Source organism: Sphaerodactylus townsendi, linkage group LG05 (assembly GCF_021028975.2).
Source record: "Sphaerodactylus townsendi isolate TG3544 linkage group LG05, MPM_Stown_v2.3, whole genome shotgun sequence".
Lineage (NCBI taxonomy): Eukaryota > Metazoa > Chordata > Lepidosauria > Squamata > Sphaerodactylidae > Sphaerodactylus > Sphaerodactylus townsendi.
Genome location: NC_059429.1, coordinates 136,666,803 through 136,677,099, shown reverse-complemented (window position 1 = coordinate 136,677,099; position 10,297 = coordinate 136,666,803).

The following is a 10,297-nucleotide window of genomic DNA, read 5'->3' as shown; positions in this document are numbered from 1 at the left end:
GCTCCTGTTTCCCTAGCAGAGGCAGCAGATCTGGGGAAGGAGGGAGGTAAATAGAGAAGCCAGCCCAGACTTACCTAACAGATGTTGCCCAACCCTTTGGGAGAGGATTTAATAATAGGTCGTCGGACGCCACTTACACTTATAATTATTAGTATTATAGTTAGTCTCTCGCTGCTTTTATAGGTTTTAGCTATTTTATGATTGTCTTATGACTGTATTTTTATTGTATGCTGTCCACCGCCCGGAGCCCTTCGGGGATATGGCGGTATAAAAGTCTAAAGTGTAAATAAATAAAATAAACTCTGAGACCCAGCATGGTGTAGTGTTTAAGAGGAAGTGGATTCTAACCTGAAGGAATGAGTTTGATTCCCCACTCCTCCACCTGAGTGGCTGAGGCTTATCTGGTGAACCAGATGTATTTCCACACTCCTACATTCCTGTTGGGTTACCTTGGGCTAGTCACAGTTCTCTCAGAACCATCTCAGCCCCACCTATCTCACAAGGGGGCTTTCCCCACTTACCTTCTGCTGCGCGTTACTCCAGGAAAGTAGCGCGGGGTCCAGCGGTGCTCCCCACTTGTAAGGGCGGCAACCACGCAGCTGCCCCGACGCTGCTGCTCTTGCACCACCTCAGAGTGCGTCATTCCTGGCACTGAAGAACCCCGGTCGTGGGGAACCCCGAGAGCGCGCCAGGAATGACGTTTGCTGAGGGGGTGCAAGAGTGACGCGCAGCAGAAGGTGAGTGGGGAAAGCCCCCCTGTGTCTGTTGTGGGGACAGGAAAGGAGCTTGTAAGCCACCTTGAGTGTCCTTACAGGAAAGAAAGGTGGGGTATAAATTAAAACCCTCCTCCTCCTCCTCCTCCTCTTCCTCCTCCTCCTCCTCCTCCTCCTCCTCCTCCTCCTCCTCTTCTTCTTCTTCTTCTTCTTCTTCTTCTTCTTCTTCTTCTTCTTCTTCTTCTTCTTCTTCTTCTTCTTCTTCTTCTTCTTCTTCTTCTTCTTCTTCTTCTTCTACTATGAGTCTATCCTGCTCTCTACATCCAGAAAATGGCTTGAACTGCAAAGAGGTTCGGCTGCCATAGCTGCTATTTCCTTTTTGCAGATTACCAGGGTTTTTTTAAAAAAAATTAATTGAATACCATTATAGCAATATAGTATGCTTATCCACCCTGCCGTTGCGCCTCCCTCCAGGCCGACCAGTGCAAACGTTGTATTTTCACACTGGCAGAAGGATTCCTTTTGACTTGCTTTAGCAGCCCTTTGATTTCTTCCCCGCATCTCCCATCACCCCTCATCTCTGCCTGGCTTACAAAATTGGCCAAACTTATCCAACTATCAGAAAGGGGCAACTGCAGCGTTTGTGTCCCGCTTCCTCTTAGCAGCTCATGTGTTGAAATTCATGTGCTTGAAATTCCAGTTTGGGAGATTTACTCCTTTATCCGACAGAGCCTTAAGATTTTAGAGTTAATAGGGATTTATGATTACTCAGACGAATCATAAAAGATGCTTTTGTGGCAGGTAATAGGACCCTTCTCTATCCTATACAGGCTAAGTCTCTAACCAAGACTTTCCGTGCCATACCTTGAAAAGCTTTCAGGAGGATAAGGTGCCATCTTAGGTTCTTTTCAGCTCACTCGGCCTCAGCAGATTTCAAAACAACTAAGCCCCAATCTCACCTTTAAGCTCAAAAGGAAGTCATGAGGTCTACCAAGAATAATTTTTTTCATGACATCACTCTTGCGCCCATGTCCAGAGGGCAAGGTGAACAGAAAAGCGGTTCTGGACGCTTGAATATGGACTATGAGGCTCTGATAACTGGGACTAGGATATAGCTGGCATTCCCAGTTGTATAGGTTTGGACTAGGCTCGGTAAATACACTAAAAATTTGGAAAAATTCGGATTCGGATTTATTCAGAGATAAAATTATCTGTAGGCCCAAATAAGACAAATAACATATTCAGATATACCTGAATATTCGGGTATATCTGAAAAATTCAGGTCCGTTTGAATTTTTTTGTATTTTGGGGTGTTTTTGCATTTTGGCCTGCAGGGTGGGGGCATTTTTAAAGCTAGTGGTACCAGCATTTCAGAGTATGATCCAGGGACTGTCCTGATGATGCCCCCCAAGTGTAGTAAAGTTTGGTTCAGGGAGGGCAAAGTTATAGACCCTCAAAGTGGGTGCCCCATCTCCTGTGGTTTCCAATGGGATCTAACAGGAGACGGGGTCTACCCCTTGGATGGTCCATAACTTTGCCCCCCCCGAACCAAACTTCACCAAACATGGGTGGTATCATAAGGACAGTCTCTGGATGAGACCCCGAAATTTTGGTGCCAGTAGATTTACAAATGCGCCCCTGACAGTCACCCAAAGAAATTTCCCCAGATTCTGTGCTCTAAAGTGCCTTGACTCTATTGTAGTCAAAGGGGAATTTCTTGGGGGGGGGGCTGTGGGGTGCATATTTTTCAATGTAAAGCCAAAAAACTTTCAGGGTATCTTCCAGAAATTCCCCATTGGTGAGGCTTGGTTCAGGGGGGGTCAAAGTTATGGACCCTCCAAGCTGTAGACCCCATCTCCTGTTAGCTCCCATTGGAAACCATAGGAGATGGGGCACCCACTTTGAGGGTCTATAACCTTGCCCTCCCTGAACCAAACTTTACTACACTTGGGGGACATCATCGGGACAGTCCCTGGATCATACACTGAAATTTTGGTGCTGCTAACTTTAAAAATGCACCCTCTGCAGGCCAAAACGCAAAAAACACCAAAAAGCCTGAATACCTTGCGTTCAGATTTGGGCAGGGAATATTCGCCTAACCCAAATATACCCGAAGCCACCCAGATTCAGGCTGAATCTAGTATTTGTTGCACCCAAATCTTAAAGCCTAGTTTGGACTGAAATCCCAGAATATTAGTTTCTTTCTCTGGGGAAAGAATTAAAATCTCAGGGTTTGGAGAGTGAATCAAAGAGACAGTCTCAGTTCTACCTGCTGTTTGGGAAGGGGAGGGATTCTTCCTCCACTTTCTCATCCAGCCTCTACCACTCAGCAAGGATGCTATGTAAGGTACCCTGCTCTGCCCCTACCCGGGGTCATTAGGTTTCTTTTCCTGACCAAGCCTTAGTTTTCAGGCCCCACCTCTTGTGACAAGGCCTAAGAAAACCACAAAGCATGGCAATTTGCCTAGTGCGAGACTGTGTGATACCCTATTCCCCCTCCATCTTATTTGCTATGATTATATTTTCTCACTTTTTTGTTACCCAAATTGGTAGGACCACCCCCCCCCCCCCCCCCCCCCCCCCCCGCCCCACCCTCCCCCCCCCCCCTCCCTCCCCCCGCCCCCCCCCCCCCCCTCCCCATCCCCCCCCCCCCCCACCCCCCCCCCCCCCCACCCCCCCCCCCCCCCACCCCCCCCCCCCCCCACCCCCCCCCCCCCCCACCCCCCCCCCCCCCCACCCCCCCCCCCCCCCACCCCCCCCCCCCCCCACCCCCCCCCCCCCCCACCCCCCCCCCCCCCCACCCCCCCCCCCCCCCACCCCCCCCCCCCCCCACCCCCCCCCCCCCCCACCCCCCCCCCCCCCCACCCCCCCCCCCCCCCACCCCCCCCCCCCCCCACCCCCCCCCCCCCCCACCCCCCCCCCCCCCCACCCCCCCCCCCCCCCACCCCCCCCCCCCCCCACCCCCCCCCCCCCCCACCCCCCCCCCCCCCCACCCCCCCCCCCCCCCACCCCCCCCCCCCCCCACCCCCCCCCCCCCCCACCCCCCCCCCCCCCCACCCCCCCCCCCCCCCACCCCCCCCCCCCCCCACCCCCCCCCCCCCCCACCCCCCCCCCCCCCCACCCCCCCCCCCCCCCACCCCCCCCCCCCCCCACCCCCCCCCCCCCCCACCCCCCCCCCCCCCCACCCCCCCCCCCCCCCACCCCCCCCCCCCCCCACCCCCCCCCCCCCCCACCCCCCCCCCCCCCCACCCCCCCCCCCCCCCACCCCCCCCCCCCCCCACCCCCCCCCCCCCCCACCCCCCCCCCCCCCCACCCCCCCCCCCCCCCACCCCCCCCCCCCCCCACCCCCCCCCCCCCCCACCCCCCCCCCCCCCCACCCCCCCCCCCCCCCACCCCCCCCCCCCCCCACCCCCCCCCCCCCCCACCCCCCCCCCCCCCCACCCCCCCCCCCCCCCACCCCCCCCCCCCCCCACCCCCCCCCCCCCCCACCCCCCCCCCCCCCCACCCCCCCCCCCCCCCACCCCCCCCCCCCCCCACCCCCCCCCCCCCCCACCCCCCCCCCCCCCCACCCCCCCCCCCCCCCACCCCCCCCCCCCCCCACCCCCCCCCCCCCCCACCCCCCCCCCCCCCCACCCCCCCCCCCCCCCACCCCCCCCCCCCCCCACCCCCCCCCCCCCCCACCCCCCCCCCCCCCCACCCCCCCCCCCCCCCACCCCCCCCCCCCCCCACCCCCCCCCCCCCCCACCCCCCCCCCCCCCCACCCCCCCCCCCCCCCACCCCCCCCCCCCCCCACCCCCCCCCCCCCCCACCCCCCCCCCCCCCCACCCCCCCCCCCCCCCACCCCCCCCCCCCCCCACCCCCCCCCCCCCCCACCCCCCCCCCCCCCCACCCCCCCCCCCCCCCACCCCCCCCCCCCCCCACCCCCCCCCCCCCCCACCCCCCCCCCCCCCCACCCCCCCCCCCCCCCACCCCCCCCCCCCCCCACCCCCCCCCCCCCCCACCCCCCCCCCCCCCCACCCCCCCCCCCCCCCACCCCCCCCCCCCCCCACCCCCCCCCCCCCCCACCCCCCCCCCCCCCCACCCCCCCCCCCCCCCACCCCCCCCCCCCCCCACCCCCCCCCCCCCCCACCCCCCCCCCCCCCCACCCCCCCCCCCCCCCACCCCCCCCCCCCCCCACCCCCCCCCCCCCCCACCCCCCCCCCCCCCCACCCCCCCCCCCCCCCACCCCCCCCCCCCCCCACCCCCCCCCCCCCCCACCCCCCCCCCCCCCCACCCCCCCCCCCCCCCACCCCCCCCCCCCCCCACCCCCCCCCCCCCCCACCCCCCCCCCCCCCCACCCCCCCCCCCCCCCACCCCCCCCCCCCCCCACCCCCCCCCCCCCCCACCCCCCCCCCCCCCCACCCCCCCCCCCCCCCACCCCCCCCCCCCCCCACCCCCCCCCCCCCCCACCCCCCCCCCCCCCCACCCCCCCCCCCCCCCACCCCCCCCCCCCCCCACCCCCCCCCCCCCCCACCCCCCCCCCCCCCCACCCCCCCCCCCCCCCACCCCCCCCCCCCCCCACCCCCCCCCCCCCCCACCCCCCCCCCCCCCCACCCCCCCCCCCCCCCACCCCCCCCCCCCCCCACCCCCCCCCCCCCCCACCCCCCCCCCCCCCCACCCCCCCCCCCCCCCACCCCCCCCCCCCCCCACCCCCCCCCCCCCCCACCCCCCCCCCCCCCCACCCCCCCCCCCCCCCACCCCCCCCCCCCCCCACCCCCCCCCCCCCCCACCCCCCCCCCCCCCCACCCCCCCCCCCCCCCACCCCCCCCCCCCCCCACCCCCCCCCCCCCCCACCCCCCCCCCCCCCCACCCCCCCCCCCCCCCACCCCCCCCCCCCCCCACCCCCCCCCCCCCCCACCCCCCCCCCCCCCCACCCCCCCCCCCCCCCACCCCCCCCCCCCCCCACCCCCCCCCCCCCCCACCCCCCCCCCCCCCCACCCCCCCCCCCCCCCACCCCCCCCCCCCCCCACCCCCCCCCCCCCCCACCCCCCCCCCCCCCCACCCCCCCCCCCCCCCACCCCCCCCCCCCCCCACCCCCCCCCCCCCCCACCCCCCCCCCCCCCCACCCCCCCCCCCCCCCACCCCCCCCCCCCCCCACCCCCCCCCCCCCCCACCCCCCCCCCCCCCCACCCCCCCCCCCCCCCACCCCCCCCCCCCCCCACCCCCCCCCCCCCCCACCCCCCCCCCCCCCCACCCCCCCCCCCCCCCACCCCCCCCCCCCCCCACCCCCCCCCCCCCCCACCCCCCCCCCCCCCCACCCCCCCCCCCCCCCACCCCCCCCCCCCCCCACCCCCCCCCCCCCCCACCCCCCCCCCCCCCCACCCCCCCCCCCCCCCACCCCCCCCCCCCCCCACCCCCCCCCCCCCCCACCCCCCCCCCCCCCCACCCCCCCCCCCCCCCACCCCCCCCCCCCCCCACCCCCCCCCCCCCCCACCCCCCCCCCCCCCCACCCCCCCCCCCCCCCACCCCCCCCCCCCCCCACCCCCCCCCCCCCCCACCCCCCCCCCCCCCCACCCCCCCCCCCCCCCACCCCCCCCCCCCCCCACCCCCCCCCCCCCCCACCCCCCCCCCCCCCCACCCCCCCCCCCCCCCACCCCCCCCCCCCCCCACCCCCCCCCCCCCCCACCCCCCCCCCCCCCCACCCCCCCCCCCCCCCACCCCCCCCCCCCCCCACCCCCCCCCCCCCCCACCCCCCCCCCCCCCCACCCCCCCCCCCCCCCACCCCCCCCCCCCCCCACCCCCCCCCCCCCCCACCCCCCCCCCCCCCCACCCCCCCCCCCCCCCACCCCCCCCCCCCCCCACCCCCCCCCCCCCCCACCCCCCCCCCCCCCCACCCCCCCCCCCCCCCACCCCCCCCCCCCCCCACCCCCCCCCCCCCCCACCCCCCCCCCCCCCCACCCCCCCCCCCCCCCACCCCCCCCCCCCCCCACCCCCCCCCCCCCCCACCCCCCCCCCCCCCCACCCCCCCCCCCCCCCACCCCCCCCCCCCCCCACCCCCCCCCCCCCCCACCCCCCCCCCCCCCCACCCCCCCCCCCCCCCACCCCCCCCCCCCCCCACCCCCCCCCCCCCCCACCCCCCCCCCCCCCCACCCCCCCCCCCCCCCACCCCCCCCCCCCCCCACCCCCCCCCCCCCCCACCCCCCCCCCCCCCCACCCCCCCCCCCCCCCACCCCCCCCCCCCCCCACCCCCCCCCCCCCCCACCCCCCCCCCCCCCCACCCCCCCCCCCCCCCACCCCCCCCCCCCCCCACCCCCCCCCCCCCCCACCCCCCCCCCCCCCCACCCCCCCCCCCCCCCACCCCCCCCCCCCCCCACCCCCCCCCCCCCCCACCCCCCCCCCCCCCCACCCCCCCCCCCCCCCACCCCCCCCCCCCCCCACCCCCCCCCCCCCCCACCCCCCCCCCCCCCCACCCCCCCCCCCCCCCACCCCCCCCCCCCCCCACCCCCCCCCCCCCCCACCCCCCCCCCCCCCCACCCCCCCCCCCCCCCACCCCCCCCCCCCCCCACCCCCCCCCCCCCCCACCCCCCCCCCCCCCCACCCCCCCCCCCCCCCACCCCCCCCCCCCCCCACCCCCCCCCCCCCCCACCCCCCCCCCCCCCCACCCCCCCCCCCCCCCACCCCCCCCCCCCCCCACCCCCCCCCCCCCCCACCCCCCCCCCCCCCCACCCCCCCCCCCCCCCACCCCCCCCCCCCCCCACCCCCCCCCCCCCCCACCCCCCCCCCCCCCCACCCCCCCCCCCCCCCACCCCCCCCCCCCCCCACCCCCCCCCCCCCCCACCCCCCCCCCCCCCCACCCCCCCCCCCCCCCACCCCCCCCCCCCCCCACCCCCCCCCCCCCCCACCCCCCCCCCCCCCCACCCCCCCCCCCCCCCACCCCCCCCCCCCCCCACCCCCCCCCCCCCCCACCCCCCCCCCCCCCCACCCCCCCCCCCCCCCACCCCCCCCCCCCCCCACCCCCCCCCCCCCCCACCCCCCCCCCCCCCCACCCCCCCCCCCCCCCACCCCCCCCCCCCCCCACCCCCCCCCCCCCCCACCCCCCCCCCCCCCCACCCCCCCCCCCCCCCACCCCCCCCCCCCCCCACCCCCCCCCCCCCCCACCCCCCCCCCCCCCCACCCCCCCCCCCCCCCACCCCCCCCCCCCCCCACCCCCCCCCCCCCCCACCCCCCCCCCCCCCCACCCCCCCCCCCCCCCACCCCCCCCCCCCCCCACCCCCCCCCCCCCCCACCCCCCCCCCCCCCCACCCCCCCCCCCCCCCACCCCCCCCCCCCCCCACCCCCCCCCCCCCCCACCCCCCCCCCCCCCCACCCCCCCCCCCCCCCACCCCCCCCCCCCCCCACCCCCCCCCCCCCCCACCCCCCCCCCCCCCCACCCCCCCCCCCCCCCACCCCCCCCCCCCCCCACCCCCCCCCCCCCCCACCCCCCCCCCCCCCCACCCCCCCCCCCCCCCACCCCCCCCCCCCCCCACCCCCCCCCCCCCCCACCCCCCCCCCCCCCCACCCCCCCCCCCCCCCACCCCCCCCCCCCCCCACCCCCCCCCCCCCCCACCCCCCCCCCCCCCCACCCCCCCCCCCCCCCACCCCCCCCCCCCCCCACCCCCCCCCCCCCCCACCCCCCCCCCCCCCCACCCCCCCCCCCCCCCACCCCCCCCCCCCCCCACCCCCCCCCCCCCCCACCCCCCCCCCCCCCCACCCCCCCCCCCCCCCACCCCCCCCCCCCCCCACCCCCCCCCCCCCCCACCCCCCCCCCCCCCCACCCCCCCCCCCCCCCACCCCCCCCCCCCCCCACCCCCCCCCCCCCCCACCCCCCCCCCCCCCCACCCCCCCCCCCCCCCACCCCCCCCCCCCCCCACCCCCCCCCCCCCCCACCCCCCCCCCCCCCCACCCCCCCCCCCCCCCACCCCCCCCCCCCCCCACCCCCCCCCCCCCCCACCCCCCCCCCCCCCCACCCCCCCCCCCCCCCACCCCCCCCCCCCCCCACCCCCCCCCCCCCCCACCCCCCCCCCCCCCCACCCCCCCCCCCCCCCACCCCCCCCCCCCCCCACCCCCCCCCCCCCCCACCCCCCCCCCCCCCCACCCCCCCCCCCCCCCACCCCCCCCCCCCCCCACCCCCCCCCCCCCCCACCCCCCCCCCCCCCCACCCCCCCCCCCCCCCACCCCCCCCCCCCCCCACCCCCCCCCCCCCCCACCCCCCCCCCCCCCCACCCCCCCCCCCCCCCACCCCCCCCCCCCCCCACCCCCCCCCCCCCCCACCCCCCCCCCCCCCCACCCCCCCCCCCCCCCACCCCCCCCCCCCCCCACCCCCCCCCCCCCCCACCCCCCCCCCCCCCCACCCCCCCCCCCCCCCACCCCCCCCCCCCCCCACCCCCCCCCCCCCCCACCCCCCCCCCCCCCCACCCCCCCCCCCCCCCACCCCCCCCCCCCCCCACCCCCCCCCCCCCCCACCCCCCCCCCCCCCCACCCCCCCCCCCCCCCACCCCCCCCCCCCCCCACCCCCCCCCCCCCCCACCCCCCCCCCCCCCCACCCCCCCCCCCCCCCACCCCCCCCCCCCCCCACCCCCCCCCCCCCCCACCCCCCCCCCCCCCCACCCCCCCCCCCCCCCACCCCCCCCCCCCCCCACCCCCCCCCCCCCCCACCCCCCCCCCCCCCCACCCCCCCCCCCCCCCACCCCCCCCCCCCCCCACCCCCCCCCCCCCCCACCCCCCCCCCCCCCCACCCCCCCCCCCCCCCACCCCCCCCCCCCCCCACCCCCCCCCCCCCCCACCCCCCCCCCCCCCCACCCCCCCCCCCCCCCACCCCCCCCCCCCCCCACCCCCCCCCCCCCCCACCCCCCCCCCCCCCCACCCCCCCCCCCCCCCACCCCCCCCCCCCCCCACCCCCCCCCCCCCCCACCCCCCCCCCCCCCCACCCCCCCCCCCCCCCACCCCCCCCCCCCCCCACCCCCCCCCCCCCCCACCCCCCCCCCCCCCCACCCCCCCCCCCCCCCACCCCCCCCCCCCCCCACCCCCCCCCCCCCCCACCCCCCCCCCCCCCCACCCCCCCCCCCCCCCACCCCCCCCCCCCCCCACCCCCCCCCCCCCCCACCCCCCCCCCCCCCCACCCCCCCCCCCCCCCACCCCCCCCCCCCCCCACCCCCCCCCCCCCCCACCCCCCCCCCCCCCCACCCCCCCCCCCCCCCACCCCCCCCCCCCCCCACCCCCCCCCCCCCCCACCCCCCCCCCCCCCCACCCCCCCCCCCCCCCACCCCCCCCCCCCCCCACCCCCCCCCCCCCCCACCCCCCCCCCCCCCCACCCCCCCCCCCCCCCACCCCCCCCCCCCCCCACCCCCCCCCCCCCCCACCCCCCCCCCCCCCCACCCCCCCCCCCCCCCACCCCCCCCCCCCCCCACCCCCCCCCCCCCCCACCCCCCCCCCCCCCCACCCCCCCCCCCCCCCACCCCCCCCCCCCCCCACCCCCCCCCCCCCCCACCCCCCCCCCCCCCCACCCCCCCCCCCCCCCACCCCCCCCCCCCCCCACCCCCCCCCCCCCCCACCCCCCCCCCCCCCCA